This window comes from Nycticebus coucang, chromosome 20, assembly GCF_027406575.1.
Source record: "Nycticebus coucang isolate mNycCou1 chromosome 20, mNycCou1.pri, whole genome shotgun sequence".
In the NCBI taxonomy this organism is placed as follows: Eukaryota; Metazoa; Chordata; class Mammalia; order Primates; family Lorisidae; genus Nycticebus; species Nycticebus coucang.
The window spans coordinates 21,156,694-21,173,155 of record NC_069799.1 but is presented as its reverse complement, the minus strand read 5'-3'; the positions used below and the strand labels follow the sequence as shown (position 1 = coordinate 21,173,155).

At 40.9% G+C, this 16,462-nt stretch overlaps 1 pseudogene; it reads left to right on the top strand.

The window, feature by feature from the left end:
- Positions 1-3,286: 3,286 nt before the first annotated feature.
- Positions 3,287-14,277, top strand: LOC128572502 (olfactory receptor 1J4-like; annotated as a pseudogene).
- The last annotated feature ends 2,185 nt before the right edge of the window (positions 14,278-16,462 follow it).

Sequence of the window (16,462 nt, the reverse complement as noted above, 5' to 3'; positions counted from 1 at the left end):
AAATAATAATGTTTTGATTCATCTCAAATAGTTTTTTGTAGGTTTGGTGCTCATAGCACAGTGGTTACGGCACAAGCCATAGACATTGAGGGTGGCAGGTTCAAACCCAGATGGGGCCAGCTAAACAACAATGACAGCTGCAATAAAAAAAGATTGGGTGTTGTGGCAGGAACACGTAGTCCCAGCTGCTTGGGAGGCTGAGGCAAGAAAATTGCTTAAGCCCAAGAGTTTGAATTTGCTGTGAGCTATGCCACCATGGTATTTTACCAAGGGAACAGAATGAGACTCCGTCTCAAAAAAAAACAAAATGATTTTTTGAAACTGACTAAGTCCAAAGTTTATCCTTGAAAAAAACAAATGATAAAAGTTAACAGGTTCTGTTAAACACAAATTTCTAATGACTAAAAAGATCATATGCCATCAAACTAAAAACCACTTCCAGGACTTTAATTAAAAAACTAAAACATGGAGGAGAGGAGAGCAAGATGACGGCCGAATAACAGCTTCCTTGCATCTGGGCACCGTGAGTCCGGGGAGATAGGACTCCAGGCATCTCTGGCTGGTGGGATACGCCTAAAATCACCCTTGTGAGGATACAGAGAGTCAGTGAGAGACTTCTGGACCCCAAGAGGAGGACTAAAACAGAGGAAAACCAACAAGTGGTAGCGTGTGTTCAATCGGTCTAAATCTGCCCACAACTGTAAGTTCAGTAGCAACGAGACTGCAAACCGGAAAGGCCTTACCTGTTAACTGTTTTGGTGTCTTTGGACTTGGCACTCAGTTGAGCTGCCATGGGGAGAGCCTCAGCGGGAGTGCGGAGAACTTTGGCCGTTGTCTAGGACCCCAGTCTGAGCCACTCAGCCAGACGGAGCTAATAGTGTTTGGCTGTCGACCACAGGGAGCCATTGTGAGAGATCTGCCTCGGCAAGCTCCGCCCTCAGGGTCGCAGAGCTAGAATCAGATGGGAGCGGGTAACCCAGCAACCGAGTAACCTAAGGGTGGGGTCTGAGCCGCCTTGCAGGCCTAACCCTCAGGGGCAGAGTGAGACCGGTTTTGGGACACTGGGTAAGTGGATAGCCACTTCAGCAGTGATTCCAGTGACAAGCTCTTTCCTGGGAAGGCTTCTGCTCAGCAAGTTTACAATTCCAAAGTGCCTTTTAAGTGGGCGGAAGAGAGATTTAGGGTGTCTACCTGCTGGGGTTTGAGAAATCAGCAGCCTCCAGTCGTATCAGAACTGTGATTAACATCTCATACATGAGAAGACCACGTGTTGCCCAGACAATATTCAACAACGTATACAAACAGCTTTGTTTTTGGTTGTGTTTTGTTTTTTTTGTTTGTTTGTTTTACTGGTTTGGTTGTTTTTTTGTTTATTTTAATGTTGTTTTCTTTTTTAATTTCAACCTTTTCCGTACAGATCTTTCTCTTTCTCAATTTTTCTAGTTTAATTATAATTTCAAATTGCTTCCTTTTTTAATAACTAGAACTTCATTTTTGCTACTGTTTCTAATGCTATTATTTGGTTTTTCACCCAATTTTATCCAATAAAGTTTTCTGCTTGCTTGTTTTTTTTTTGATTTATAGCATTTTTGTCTTTCCTTTCTACTTGGTGGAGGAGGGGTACTGTCTCTGATCAGGTTAGCAAAGAGCTGCTGATCTCAAGGGCACCACCCAACTGGGCACCACCAGAAGCTGTTTTTATTTTTAAGGTTGTGTCAAAGTACCCTACTGTACACCTATATTGCTCTGTCACCCTATTTCTGTACCTCTCTTCCTTTTGTCAATATTCCTTTTACCCATCCCTTCTCCTTTTTCTATTTTTTTTCTTTTCACTCGGTCCTCCTTTCTTTCATCCCTTTCTTGCTCTTCAACCTTCTCACCCTTCTGGTCCTGTACCAAATGGACTCATCTAATGCTTAGTCCACAGGCATGAGAACTTAAAGAGCAAGAGAAAGTGAAAAAAAAATTAAGGCAAGGAAACAGATAAAATAAATCACTCATGAGGAAGAATCAGCAGAAAACTCCAGGCAACATGAAGAACCAGTCCAGAACAACCCCGCCAAGGGACCATGAGGTAGCTACTGCAGAGAATTCCACCTATAAAGAAATGTTAGGAAAGACAGAAAGGGAATTTAGAATACACATAATGAAAACAATGAAAGAAATGATGGAAACAATGAAGGAAACTGCTAAAAAAGTGGAAAATAACCAAAAGGAAATCCAAAAACAGAATCAAATAAGAGATGAATGATATGAGGAATATAAAAAGGCTATAGAAGAGCTGAAGGAATTGAAACAGTCAATTAGAAAACTTAAAGATGCAATGGAAAGTATCAGCAAAAGGTTAGACCATGCAGAAGAAAGAATTTCAGAGGTAGAAGACAAAGTTCTTGAGATAACTCAGATAGTAAGAGAGGCAGAAAAGAAGAGAGAGAAAGCAGAACGTTCACTATCAGAATTATGGGACTTTATGAAACGTTCCAACATATGAGTTATAGGAATTCCAGAAGGGAAAGAAGAATGCCCCAGAGGAATGGAAGCCATACTAGAGAATATTATAAAGGAAAATTTTGCAAATATCACCAAAGATTCTGACACACTGCTTTCAGAGGGATATCGGACCACAGGTCACCTCAACTCTAACCGAGCTTCTCCAAGACACATTTTGATGAACCTGTCCAAAGTCAAGAAAAGAGAAAAGATTCTGCAAGCTCCCAGGAGTAAGCGCCAGTTGACCTAAAGGGGCAAATCTATCAGAGTGACCACAGACTTTTCTAATGAAACTTTCCCAGCAAGAATACAATGGTCATCTACCTTTAATCTACTTAAACAGAACAATTTCCAGCCCAGAATTCTGTACCCTGCTAAGCTAAGCTTCAAAATTGATGGACAAATCAAATCATTTACGGATATACAAACATTGAGAAAATTCGCCACAACAAGACGAGCTCTACAAGGAATACTTCAACCTGTTCTGCACAATGACCACCACAATGGATCAGCAGCAAAGTAAGAACTCAGAAATCAAAGGAAAGAATCTAACCTCCACACTGATGCAAAAAATAAAACTAACCAATGGACTCTCACAAAATAAGATGAATAGAGCAAAAAATAAAACTAACCAATGGACTCTCACAAAATAAGATGAATAGAATACTACCACACTTATCAATTATCTCAATAAATGTTTTTTTTTTTTTGTACTAGAAAGACGTTTCTGTAATGTTATAGCTGTGCTTGCTGACATTTCCCACTTCCCCCAATTCCCAACAGAGGTAAGGGCAGCATGAGGCCTGAGAACCAGAGCAGCGTGTCCGAATTCCTCCTCCTGGGGCTCCCCATCCGGCCAGAGCAGCGGGGCGTGTTCTTCCTCCTGTTCCTGGGCATGTACCTGACCACGGTGCTGGGGAACCTGCTCATCATCCTGCTCATCCGGCTAGACGCTCGCCTCCACACCCCCATGTACTTCTTCCTCAGCCACTTGGCCCTCACTGATGTCTCCTTTTCATCTGTCACTGTCCCAGAGATGTTAATTACTATGCAAACCCAGGACCAATCCATCCCCTATGCAGGGTGCATTTCTCAGGTTTATTTTTTCATACTCTTTGGCTGTCTTGACAATTTCCTTCTTGCAGTGATGGCATATGACAGGTATGTGGCCATCTGCCAGCCCTTGCACTATATCATCATTATGAGGGAATAGCTGTGTGTCTCATTAGTAGCTGGGTCCTGGTGTTTCTCTTGTGCCCACGCCCTGCTGCACACACTTCTGTTGGTCCAACTGTCCTTCTGTGCTGACAGCACCATCTCCCACTTCTTCTGTGACCTCACTTCTCTCCTGAGGCTGAGTTGCTCGGACATCTCCCTCAATGAGCTGGTTATCTTTACTGAGGGTGGAGTGTTTTTTTTTTTTTTTTTTTATTGTTGGGGATTCATTGAGGGTACAATAAGCCAGTGACACTGATTGCAATTGTTAGGTAAAGTCCCTCTTGCAATCATGTCTTGCCCCCATAAAGTGTGACACACACTAAGGCCCCACCCCACACCCTCCCTCTCTCTTTCTGCTTCCCCCCCCCATAACCTTAATTGTCATTAATTGTCCTCATATCAAGATTGAGTACATAGGATTCATGCTTCTCCATTCTTGTGATGCTTTACTAAGAATAATGTCTTCCACTTCCATCCAGGTTAATACGAAGGATGTAAAGTCTCCATTTTTTTTAATGGCTGAATAGTATTCCATGGTATACATATACCACAGCTTGTTAATCCATTCCTGGGTTGGTGGGCATTTAGGCTGTTTCCACATTTTGGCGATTGTAAATTGACCTGCAATAAACAGTCTAGTACAAGTGTCCTTATGATAAAAGGATTTTTTTCCTTCTGGGTAGATGCCCAGTAATGGGATTGCAGGATCGAATGGGAGGTCTAGGTTGAGTGCTTTGAGGTTTCTCCATACTTCCTTCCAGAAAGGTTGTACTAGTTTGCAGTCCCACCAGCAGTGTAAAAGTGTTCCCTTCTCTCCACATCCACGCCAGCATCTGCAGTTTTGAGATTTTGTGATGTGGGCCATTCTCTCTGGGGTTAGATGATATCTCAGGGATGTTTTGATTTGCATTTCTCTAATATATAGAGATGACGAACATTTTTTCATGTGTTTGTTAGCCATTCGTCTGTCGTCTTTAGAGAAAGTTCTATTCATGTCTCTTGCCCATTGATATAAGGGATTGTTGGCTTTTTTCATGTGGATTAATTTGAGTTCTCTATAGATCCTGGTTATCAAGCTTTTGTCTGATTGAAAATATGCAAATATCCTTTCCCATTGTGTAGGTTGTCTCTTTGCTTTGGTTATCGTCACCTTAGCTGTACAGAAGCTTTTCAGTTTAATGAAGTCCCATTTGTTTATTTTTGTTGTTGTTGCAATTGCCATGGCAGTCTTCTTCATGAAGTCTTCCCCCAGGCCAATATCTTCCAGTGTTTTTCCTATGCTTTCTTTGAGGATTTTTATTGTTTCGTGCCTTAAATTTAAGTCCTTTATCCATCTTGAATCAATTTTTGTGAGTGGGGAAAGGTGTGGGTCCAGTTTCAGTCTTTTACACGCAGACATCCAATTCTCCCAACACCATTTATTGAATAGGGAGTCTTTCCCCCAAGGTAAGTTCTTGTTTGGTTTATCGAAGATTAGGTGGTTGTAAGATGTTAGTTTCATTTCTTGGTGTTCAATTCGATTCCAAGTGTCTATGTCTCTGTTTTTGTGCCAGTACCATGCTGTCTTGAGCACTATGGCTTTGTAGTAAGGACTAAAATCTGGTATGCTGATGCCCCCAGCTTTATTTTTGTTACTAAGAACTGACTTAGCTATACGGGGTTTTTTCCGGTTCCATACAAAACGCAGAATCATTTTTTCCAAATCTTGAAAGTACGATGTAGGTACTTTGATAGGAATGGCATTGAATAGGTAGATTGCTTTGGGAAGTATAGACATTTTAACAATGTTGATTCTTCCCATCCATGAGCATGGTATGTTCTTCCATTTGTTAATATCCTCTGCTATTTCCTTTCTGAGGAGTTCATAGTTTTCTTTATAGAGGTCCTTCACCTCCTTCGTTAGGTATATTCCTAGGTATTTCATTTTCTTTGAAACTATGGTGAAGGGAGTTGTGTCCTTAATTAGCTTCTCCTCTTGACTGTTATTGGTGTATACAAAGGCTACTGACTTGTGGACATTGATTTTATATCCTGAAACATTACTGTATTTTTTGATGACTTCTAGGAGTCTTGTGCTTGAGTCTTTGGGGTTCTCTAAGTATAAGATCATGTCGTCAGCAAAGAGGGAGAGTTTGACCTCCTCTGCTCCCATTTGGATTCCCTTTATTTCCTTGTCTTGCCTAATTGTATTGGCTAGAACTTCCAGCACTATGTTGAATAGTAAAGGTGACAGAGGACAACCTTGTCTGGTTCCAGTTCTAAGAGGAAAAGCTTTCAGTTTTACTCCATTCAGTAAAATATTGGCTGTGGGTTTGTCATAGATAGCTTCAATCAGTTTTAGAAATGTGCCACCTATGCCTATACTCTTCAGTGTTCTAATTAGAAAAGGATGCTGGATTTTATCAAATGCTTTTTCTGCATCTATTGAGAGGATCATGTGATCTTTATTTTTGCCTCTGTTAATATGGTGGATAACGTTTATGGACTTGCGTATGTTGAACCAGCCTTGCATCCCTGGGATGAAGCCTGCTTGATCATGATGAATGACTTTTTTGATGATAAGCTGTAATCTATTGGCTAGGATTTTGTTGAGAATTTTTCCATCTATATTCATGAGTGAGATTGGTCTGAAATTCTCCTTTTTGTTTGGGTCTTTTCCTGGTTTTGGTATCAGGGTGATGTTTGCTTCATAGAATGTGTTGGGGAAGATTCCTTCTTCCTCACTTTTTTGGAATAATTTCTGCAGTACAGGAATAAGCTCTTCCTTGAAGGTTTGATAGAATTCTGGAGTGAAGCCATCTGGACCAGGGCATTTTTTAGTTGGAAGCTTTTTTATTGTTTCTTTGATCTCAGTGCTTGAAATTGGTCTGTTCAGGAGGTCTATTTCTTCCTGGCCAAGTCTAGGGAGAGGGTGTGATTCCAAATATTGATCCATTTCCTTCACATTGTCAAATTTCTGGGCATACAGTTTCTGGTAGTATTCAGAGATGATCACTTGTATCTCTGTGGGATCAGTTGTTATTTCCCCTTTATCATTTCTGATTGAGGTTACTAGAGATTTTACTTTTCTATTTCTAGTTAGTCTGGCCAATGGTTTATCTATTTTATTTATTTTTTCAAAAAACCAACTCCTTGTTTCATTAATTTTCTGAATGATTCTTTTGTTTTCAATTTCATTGATCTCTGATTTGATTTTGGAGATTTCTTTTCTTCTACTGAGTTTAGGCTTAGATTGTTCTTCTTTTTCCAATTCCATAAGGTCTCTTGTGAGATTGTTGATGTGCTCTCTGTCTGTTTTTCGAATGTAGGCATCTAAAGCGATGAATTTTCCTCTCAAAACTGCTTTTGCAGTATCCCACAGGTTTTGGTAGCTTGTGTCTTCATTGTTGTTATGCTTAAGGAAGTTAGTGATTTCCTGTTTGATTTCTTCCTGCACCCATCTGTTATTCAACAGAAGATTGTTTAATTTCCATGCCTTTGGATGGGGTCGAGCATTTTTGTTAGAGTTGAGTTCCACCTTTAGTGCCTTATGGTCTGAAAAGATACAAGGTAAAATTTCAATTCTTTTGATTCTGCTGATATTTGTTTTGTGTCCCAGGATATGATCAATTTTGGAGAATGTTCCATGGGGTGATGAGAAGAATGTATATTCTTTATCTTTGGGGTGGAGTGTTCTATATGCGTCTATCAAGCATAATTGTTCTAGGGTCTCATTTAAATCTCTTATATCTTTGTTTAATTTCTGTTTAGAGGATCTGTCCAGGTCTGTAAGAGGTGTGTTAAAGTCCCCTGTTATGATGGTATTATCAGATATCATATTGCTCAGACTGAGTAAGGTCTGTTTCAAGAATCTGGGAGCATTTAAATTTGGTGCATAGATATTTAGAATTGAAATGTCTTCTTGTTGTAGTTTTCCCTTGACCAATATAAAGTGACCATCTTTGTCTTTTTTGACTTTAGTTGCTTTAAATCCACATGTATCTGAAAATAAGATTGCAACTCCTCTTTTCTTCTGAATTCCATTTGCCTGAAAAATTGTCTTCCAACCCTTGACTCGGAGCTTTAATTTGTCTTTTGCAGCCAGGTGTGTTTCTTGCAGACAGCAAATGGATGGCTTGTGTTTTTTAATCCAGTCAGCCAATCTATGTCTCTTCAGTGGGGAATTCAAGCCATTAACATTTATGGAGATAATTGATAAGTGTGGTAGTATTCTATTCGTCTTATTTGGTGAGAGTCCATTGCTTAGTTTTATCTTTTGCATCAGTGTGGAGGTTAGGTTCTGTCCTTTGATTTCTGAGTTCTTACTTTGCTGCTGATCCGTTGTGGTGGTCAGTGTGCAGAACAGGTTGAAGTATTCCCTGTAGAGCTGGTCTTGTTGTGGTGAATTTCCTCAATGTTTGTATATCCGTAAATGATTTGATTTCTCCATCAATTTTGAAGCTTAGCTTAGCAGGGTACAGAATTCTGGGCTGAAAATTGTTCTGTTTAAGTAGATTAAAGGTAGATGACCATTGTCTTCTTGCTTGGAAAGTTTCATTAGAGAAGTCTGAGGTCACTCTGATGGATTTGCCCCTGTAGGTCAACTGGCGCTTACTCCTGGCAGCTTGCAGAATCTTTTCTTTTGTCTTGACTTTGGACAGGTTCATCACAATGTGTCTTGGAGAAGCTCGGTTAGAGTTGAGGCAACCTGGGGTCCGATATCCCTCTGAAAGCAGTGTGTCAGAATCTTTGGTGATGTTTGGGAAATTTTCTTTTATAATATTCTCTAGTATGGCTTCCATTCCTCTGGGGCATTCTTCTTCCCCTTCTGGAATTCCTATAACTCGTATGTTGGAACGTTTCATAAAGTCCCATAATTCTGACAGTGAACGTTCTGCTTTCTCTCTCTTCTTTTCTGCCTCTTTTACTATCTGAGTTATCTCAAAAACTTTGTCTTCTACCTCTGAAATTCTTTCTTCTGCATGGTCTAACCTGTTGCTGATACTTTCCATTGCATCTTTAAGTTCCCTGATTGACTGTTTCATTTCCTTCAGCTCTGCTATATCCTTTTTATATTCTTCATATCGTTCATCTCTGATTTGATTCTGTTTTTGGATTTCCTTTTGGTTATTTTCCACTTTATTAGCAGTTTCCTTCATTGTTTCCATCATTTCTTTCATTGTTTTCAACATGTGTATTCTAAATTCCCTTTCTGTCATTCCTAACATTTCTGTATAGGTGGAATCCTCTGCAGTAGCTACCTCATGGTCCCTTGGCGGGGTTGTTCTGGACTGGTTCTTCATGTTGCCTGGAGTTTTCTGCTGATTCGTCCTCATGAGTGATTTCTTTTATCTGTTTCCTTGCCCTAATTTTCCTTTCACTTCCTCTTGCTCTTTAAGTTCTTGTGCCTGTGGAAGTTGTGGGCGGGTTTAGACGGGTTGAACACACGCGACCACTTGCCGGTTTTCCACTGTTTTAGTCCTCCTCTTGGGGTCCAGAAGTCTCTCGCTGACTCCCTGTATCCTCATAGGAGTGATGATAGGTAGTTCCCACCAGCCAGAGATGCCTGGAGTCCTATCTCCCCAGACTCACGGTGCCCAGATGCAAGGAAGCTGTTACTCGGCTGCCATCTTGCTCCGCCCCATCTCAATAAATGTTAATGGCTTGAATTCCCCACTGAAGAGACATAGATTGGCTGACTGGATTAAAAAACACAAGCCATCCATTTGCTGTCTGCAAGAAACACACCTGGTTTCAAAACACAAATTAAAACTCTGGGTCAAGGGACGGAAGACAATTTTTCAGGCAAATGGCATAAAGAAGAAAAGAGGAGTTGCAATCTTACTTCCAGATTCATTTGGATTTAAAGCAACTAAAGGCAAAAAAGACAAAGATGTTCACTTTATATTGGTCAAGGGAAAAATACAACAGAAGGTGTTTCAATTCTAAATATTTATGCACCCAATTTAAATGCTCCCACATTCTTGAAACAGACCTTACTCAGTCTGAGCAATATGATATCTGATAATACCATAATAACAGGGGACTTTAACAATACTCTTACAGAGCTGGATAGATCCTCTAAACAGAAATTAAACAAGATATAAGAGATTTAATTGAGACCCTAGAACAACTGTGCTTGATAGATGCATATACAACCCTCCATCCCAAAGATAAAGAATATACATTCTTCTCATCACCCCATGGAACATTCTCCAAAACTAATCATATCCTGGGAATCCTGGGACACAAAACAAATATCAACAGAATCAAAAGAATTGAAATTTTACCTTGTATCTTCTCAGACCATAAGGCACTAAAGGTGGAACACAACTCTAACAAAAACGCTTGACCCCGCACAAAGGCATGGAAATTAAACAATCTTCTGCAAAATAGCAGATGGGTGCAGGGAGAAATAAAAAAGCAAATCTTTAACTTCCTTGAGCATAACAACAATGAAGACAAAAGCTACAAAAAACCTGCGGGACACTGCAAAAGCAGTTTTGACAGGAAAATTCATCGCTTTAGATGCCTACATTCGAAAAACAGATACAGACCGCATCAACAATCTCACAATCCATCTTATGCATTTGGAAAAAGCAGAACAATCTAAGCCTAAACTCAGTAGAAGAAAAGAAATATACAAAATCAAATCAGAGATCAATGAAATTGAAAACAAAAGAATCATTCAGAAAATTAATGAAACAAGGAGTTGGTTTTTTGAAAACATAAATAAAATAGATAAACCATTGACCAGACTAACGAGAAATAGAAAAGTAAAATCTGTAGTAACCTCAATCAGATATGATAAAGGGGAAATAACAACTGATCCCACAGAGATACAAGAGATCATCTCTGAATACTACGAGAAACACTATTGCCAGAAATTTCACAATGTGAAGGAAATGGATAAATATTTGGAATCACACCCTCTCTCTAGATTTAGCCAGGAAGAAATAGAGCTCCTGAACAGACCAATTCCAAGCACTGAGATCAATGAAACAATAAAAAATCTTCCAACGAAAAAATGCCATGATCCAGATGGTTTCACTCCAGAATTCTGTCAAACCTTCAAGGAAGAGCTTATTCCTGCACTGCAGAAATTATTCCAAAAAATTGAGGAAGAATAAATCTTCCTCAACACATTCTAAGAAGCAAACATCACCCTGATACCAAAACCAGGAAAAGACCCAAACAAAAAGGAGAATTTCAGACCAATCTCACTCATGAATATAGATGCAAAAATTCACAACAAAATCCTAGCCAATAGATTACAGCTTATCATCAAAAAAGTCATCCATCATGATCAAGTAGGCTTCATCCCAGGGATGCAAGGCTGGTTTAACATACGCAAGTCCATAAACGTTATCCACCATATTAACAGAGGCAAAAATAAAGATCACATGATCCTCTCAATAGATGCAGAAAAAGCATTTGATAAAATCCAGCATCCTTTTCTAATTAGAACACTGAAGAGTATAGGCATAGGTGGCACATTTCTAAAACTGATTGAAGCTATCTATGACAAACCCACAGCTAGTATTTTACTGAATGGAGTAAAACTCAAAGCTTTTCCTCTTATAACTGCAACCAAACAAGGTTGTCCTCTGTTAACTTTAATATTCAACATGGTGTTGGAAGTTCTAGCCAATACAATTAGGCAAGACAAGGAAATAAAGGGAATCCAAATGGGAGCATAGGAGGTCAAACTCTCCCTCTTAGCTGACGACCTGTTCTTATACTTAGAAAACCCCAAAGACTCAACCACAAGACTCCTAGAAGTCATCAAAAAATACAGTAATCTTTCAGGATATAAAATCAATGTCCACAAGTCAGTAGCCTTTGTATACACCAATAAAGGTCAAGATGAGAAGCAAATTAAGGACACAACGCACTTCACCATAGCTTCAAAAAAATGAAATACCTTGGAATATACATAACAAAGGAGGTGAAGGACCTCTATAAAGAAAATTATGAAATCCGCAGAAAGGAAATAGCAGAGGATATTAACAAATGGAAGAATATACCATGCTCATGATTGGGAAGAATCAACATTATTAAAATGTCTATACTTCCCAAAGCAATCTACCTATTCAATACCATTCCTATCAAAATACCAACATCGTACTTTCAAGATTTGGAGAAAATGATTCTGCGTTTTGTATGGAGCCGGAAAAAAACTCATATTGCTAAGGCAGTTCTTAGTAATAAAAATAAATCTGGGGGAATCAGCGTACCAGATTTTAGTCTGTACTACAAAGCCATAGCGGTCAAGAAAACATGGTACTGGCACAAAAACAGAGACACAGACGCTTGTAATCGAACTGAAAACAAAGAAATGAAACTAACATCTTACAACCACCTAACCTTTGATGAACCAAACAAGAACATACCTTGGGGGAAAGACTCCCTATTCAATAAATGGTGTTGGGAGAACTGGATGTCTACATGTAAAAGACTGAAACTGGACCCACACATTTCCCCACTCACAAAAATTGATTCAAGATGGATAAAAGACTTAAATTTAAGGCATGAAACAATAAAAATCCTCAAAGAAAGCATAGGAAAAACACTGGAAGATATTGGCCTGGGGAAAGACTTCATGAAGAAGACTGCCATGGCAATTGCAACAACAAAAATAAACAAATGTGACTTCACTAAACTGAAAAGCTTCTACACAGCCAAGGAGACAACAACCAAAGAGAAAACCTGCATAGTGGGAAAGGATATTTGCATATTTTCAATCAGACAAAAGCTTGATAACTAGGATCTACAGAGAACTCAAATTAATCCACGTGAAAAAAGCCAACAATCCCATATATCAATGGGCAAGAGACATGAATAGAATCTTTTCTAAAGATGACAGACGAATGGCTAACAAACACATGAAAAAATTGTTCATTATCTCTATATATTAGAGAAATGCAAATCAAAACAACCCTGAGATATCATCTAACCCCAGTGAGAATGGCCCACATCACAAAATCTTAAAACTGCAGATGCTGGCGTGGATGTGGAGAGAAGGGAACACTTTTACACTGCTGGTGGGACTGCAAGCTAGTACAACTTTTCTGGGAGGAAGTATGGAGAAACCTCAAAGCACTCAAGCTAGACCTCCCATTTGATCCTGCAATCCCATTACTGGGCATCTACCCAGAAGGAAAGAAATCCTTTTATCATAAGGACACTTGTACTAAACTGTTTATTGCAGCTCAATTTACAATCGCCAAAATGTGGTAACAGCCTAAATGCCCACCAACCCAGGAATGGATTCAGAACCTGTCGTATATATATACCATGGAATACTATTCAGCTATTAAAAAAAATGGAGACTTTACATCCTTCGTATTAACCTGGATGGAAGTGGAAGACATCATTCTCAGTAAATTATCACAACAATGGAGAAGCATGAATGCTATTTACTCAATTTTGATATGAGGACAATTAAGGTTATGGGGTGAGAGGAAAAGCAGAAAGAGGGACAGAGGGAGGGGGTGAGGCTTTGGTGTGTGTCACACTTTATGGGGGAAAAACATGATTGCAAGAGGGACATTGCCTAACAATTTCAGTCAGTGTAACCTGGCTTATTGTACCCTCAATGAATCCCCAACAATAAAAAAAAAAAAAAAACTAAAACATGGCTTTTTGCCTGTAACTCCAGCGGATAGTTCACCAGCCACATATACCAGAGCTGGTGCGTTCGAATTCAGCCTGGGCCTGCCAAACAATGACAGTTACAACCAAAAAATAGCCGGGCATTGTGGTGACCACCTGTAGTCCCAGCTACTTAGGAGACGGAGGCAAGAGAATCGCTTAAGCCCAAGAGTTTGACATTGCTGTGAGCTGTGACTGCCCAGTACTCTACTCAGGGTGAAAGCTTGAGAAAAACAAACAAAAAACCAAAACATGGAGGGCAGACAGGACAGACGTTTAGCCCACCTCTCCATCAGCCATCAGGTGAGAGGAAAGGTGGTCTGGACCTTCCTTGTGTGTGGATTATTGGAGTGGACAGACAGCTGGAGACGCCCAGCAAACTGGCGGATTGCTATATATGAGGGGTAATTTAAAATCACAGACTCTGTTATAGAGATTCTTCCCTGCTTGGCCATGCTGGCCATCAGGCCCCTCCCCTACGGAGGTCAGCAGCTTGTAAATGCTGACAAAACCCAATTGACAAATACTTTTTCCTGAACTGAGGTAGGCATCTGAAAGAGAGCCACTCAAAACCATGGGGAGGTGGGCAAACTGTTGGACAATTGAAGGGAAGGGATCCTGCCCAGGAAACAGGCATTTTGAACTACCCAAAAGGGCGGGCAAATTTCCCCTAGGTGTTGGAGGGGGCTGGCGGTTCAGGCTGTGCCGCGAACTGGCGGCCACCCATCCTAAAGGGAAACTCTGAAGCATAAAACTCAGAATATGTCCCCCAAATGCTCCAACCACAGGAACCAGCTTCAAGCCGCGGACCCGGCTTTAGCTGCTAAAGCCGCAAAGTTACTGAAGCCACGGGAGCCAGCTACAGCAGATAAAACCGCAAGCCCGCCAACAACCATGCAAACTCAGCACCTATCCCCCTACAGCCGATTGCAGTAGCCAGTTTGCAGGAGAACCTGGGAACAGACTGGAAATAATTAAGAAGCCTGGACACCTGCACTGAGTGGGATGGTCGGTCACAAATGCTGTCTGGAAAAGAACCGAGGTTACACAATTCTTAGGCGACAAACTTTGACAGAAATTCCAAAATGGCCATTGGGCATGGAAGGTGGTTACCATGGTAACAGTATAAACTATAAATCAGGTATAAGTCTCGGAACCACTCACAACGCCACCTGGTCCAGAAAGTATTTTGCAGTATGACTATATTCCTACGAAAGTTGATCCCTACAGCAGACATATAGATATAGATAGGTATATTTCTACACGCAAGAATATTTTTGTAGTTGGTGACTTTTTTTTTGGTTTTGGTGTTCGTGGGTCTTTTTTGTTTGTTTTGTTTTTGTCTGTTTTTTCCTCACCTTTCTCTTAGAGGAGGTTTCGATAATTATTTTATTATTACTTTTTATATAGATATCCTTTTTATTTCTATGTCTTCTAATTTCAATTTCTTCTTTCTTCTCATTTAACATTCCTACTAACACCACTTTTTTCTCTCAATTTTTTTTCTTTCTTTCAATTATTTTATGATTATCACTATTTTCATTGCACTTGATCTTATATTGCTGTTGTCATGGTTGTTACCAGTATGTCTATGTGTTTCCATCTGTCTCTGTATCTATGGGTGCGTGTGCCTGGTAACCTTTGTATCTGTTTATTTGTTCATTTGGTCTCAATGAGCTTGGTGTAATGACCTGCAACTCTGAGCTCCTAACACTCCCCTACATTCTCATTCTGTGATCTGGAGACCTGCCTCCCTAGGAGTCCAGATTCTTGGGTGAACTCTCTAGAGATGTTGACAGGACCTGGACTGTAGCTGGCCAGTGATGACTCTGTAGCAAAGGAGCGAGAAGACGATGGTCGGCTAAGAGGGAATTACACTGGAGTGGTGGTGCCCTGAGGTGCAGAGCAACAGCCGTCTGCAGCAATAACAAGGCCTACCCCCAGATATCCCCTAGCCTCTCCTCTTGTCTTCCTGGGCAACCAGATGAGGCTGAGCATCTTCTCAGATGGCAACCACTATGGAACAGACCTGGGACTGAAACACAGGCCCCGTGAGTAAAGGGTTTGCCTGAAGCGGCACTGACCTGGGTGGAACACGAGAACTAGAAAACACACCCACATAGCCGGGAAACTCCCATGGTGGAGCTGATCCAGAGGACCGCTTTACTGAGCCTAAGACGCACCTGGCCCTCAGGGGATCACCAGCCTATAGACAAAGTAGGCCAAGAGGCTACAGCCAACAACTGATCGTGCTGCGAATACAAACCCACAGGACTAACCACAGGGCCTGAGGCACAGGTTCCGGGAACTCAAATCAGCCTCTCCTCTGCAGAAGAATCTAGCAGGGTCAGAATCAAACTCCCACAGGGTTGTTCCATTCACCCAGTAACATAAACTAAGGATGGGGCTGGAACTGAGTGAACACCTCCAGCCTCCATCAAGTGCCCGAGGTTGACAGGACACACCACACCCTGCTGTAAAAAGATAGAGAGTAGCGGCCTAGACGAGCAGACACAGAGTTCCCTGTGACTTAGGCAGGTGCAAACCCCTGGAGTATCTGCTTACTGCAGACAAATGACTGGGTCATGCCCTGTGGGGCTAGCAGTGACTGGGTGTGACAGAGCTGCAAGGTGGGGAAGGAGGCATAAATATTCCCAGACTGATCTATTTACTGGGTGGCTCTTCCTGACACCACACAGCACTGGAGCAAGCCATATTAGAGCAGTCACGAGACTCCTGTGATCCCGTTTCCAGGGACGTCTTGAAATACCTCACCTGAGGCAGCTGCTGACTGAGACCATTGATTTGGACCTTTTGAACTGGGCCACCCACCTGGGGACTATCCAGGGGGTGCCCTGGGTGTGTGGTTACAGGAAGGTTTGATTTTCCTTTTCCATTTGTTGCCTGTGGTGGGTGGGGTGACATATTTTCTGGTATTTATCCACAGCTGAGACTTCAACCCAGAGTAACTTTTTCACTAGGGTCAAATAGAAACAAGCTGAAACAAGACAGAACCACTTAGCCCCTCTACACCAAACAGGGCCCCAGTTTCTCAGGCCACAGCACTGTACGGGTCCTCGATAAAACACCTGGGGAGAAATCAAAGGGAGTAAAACAATCA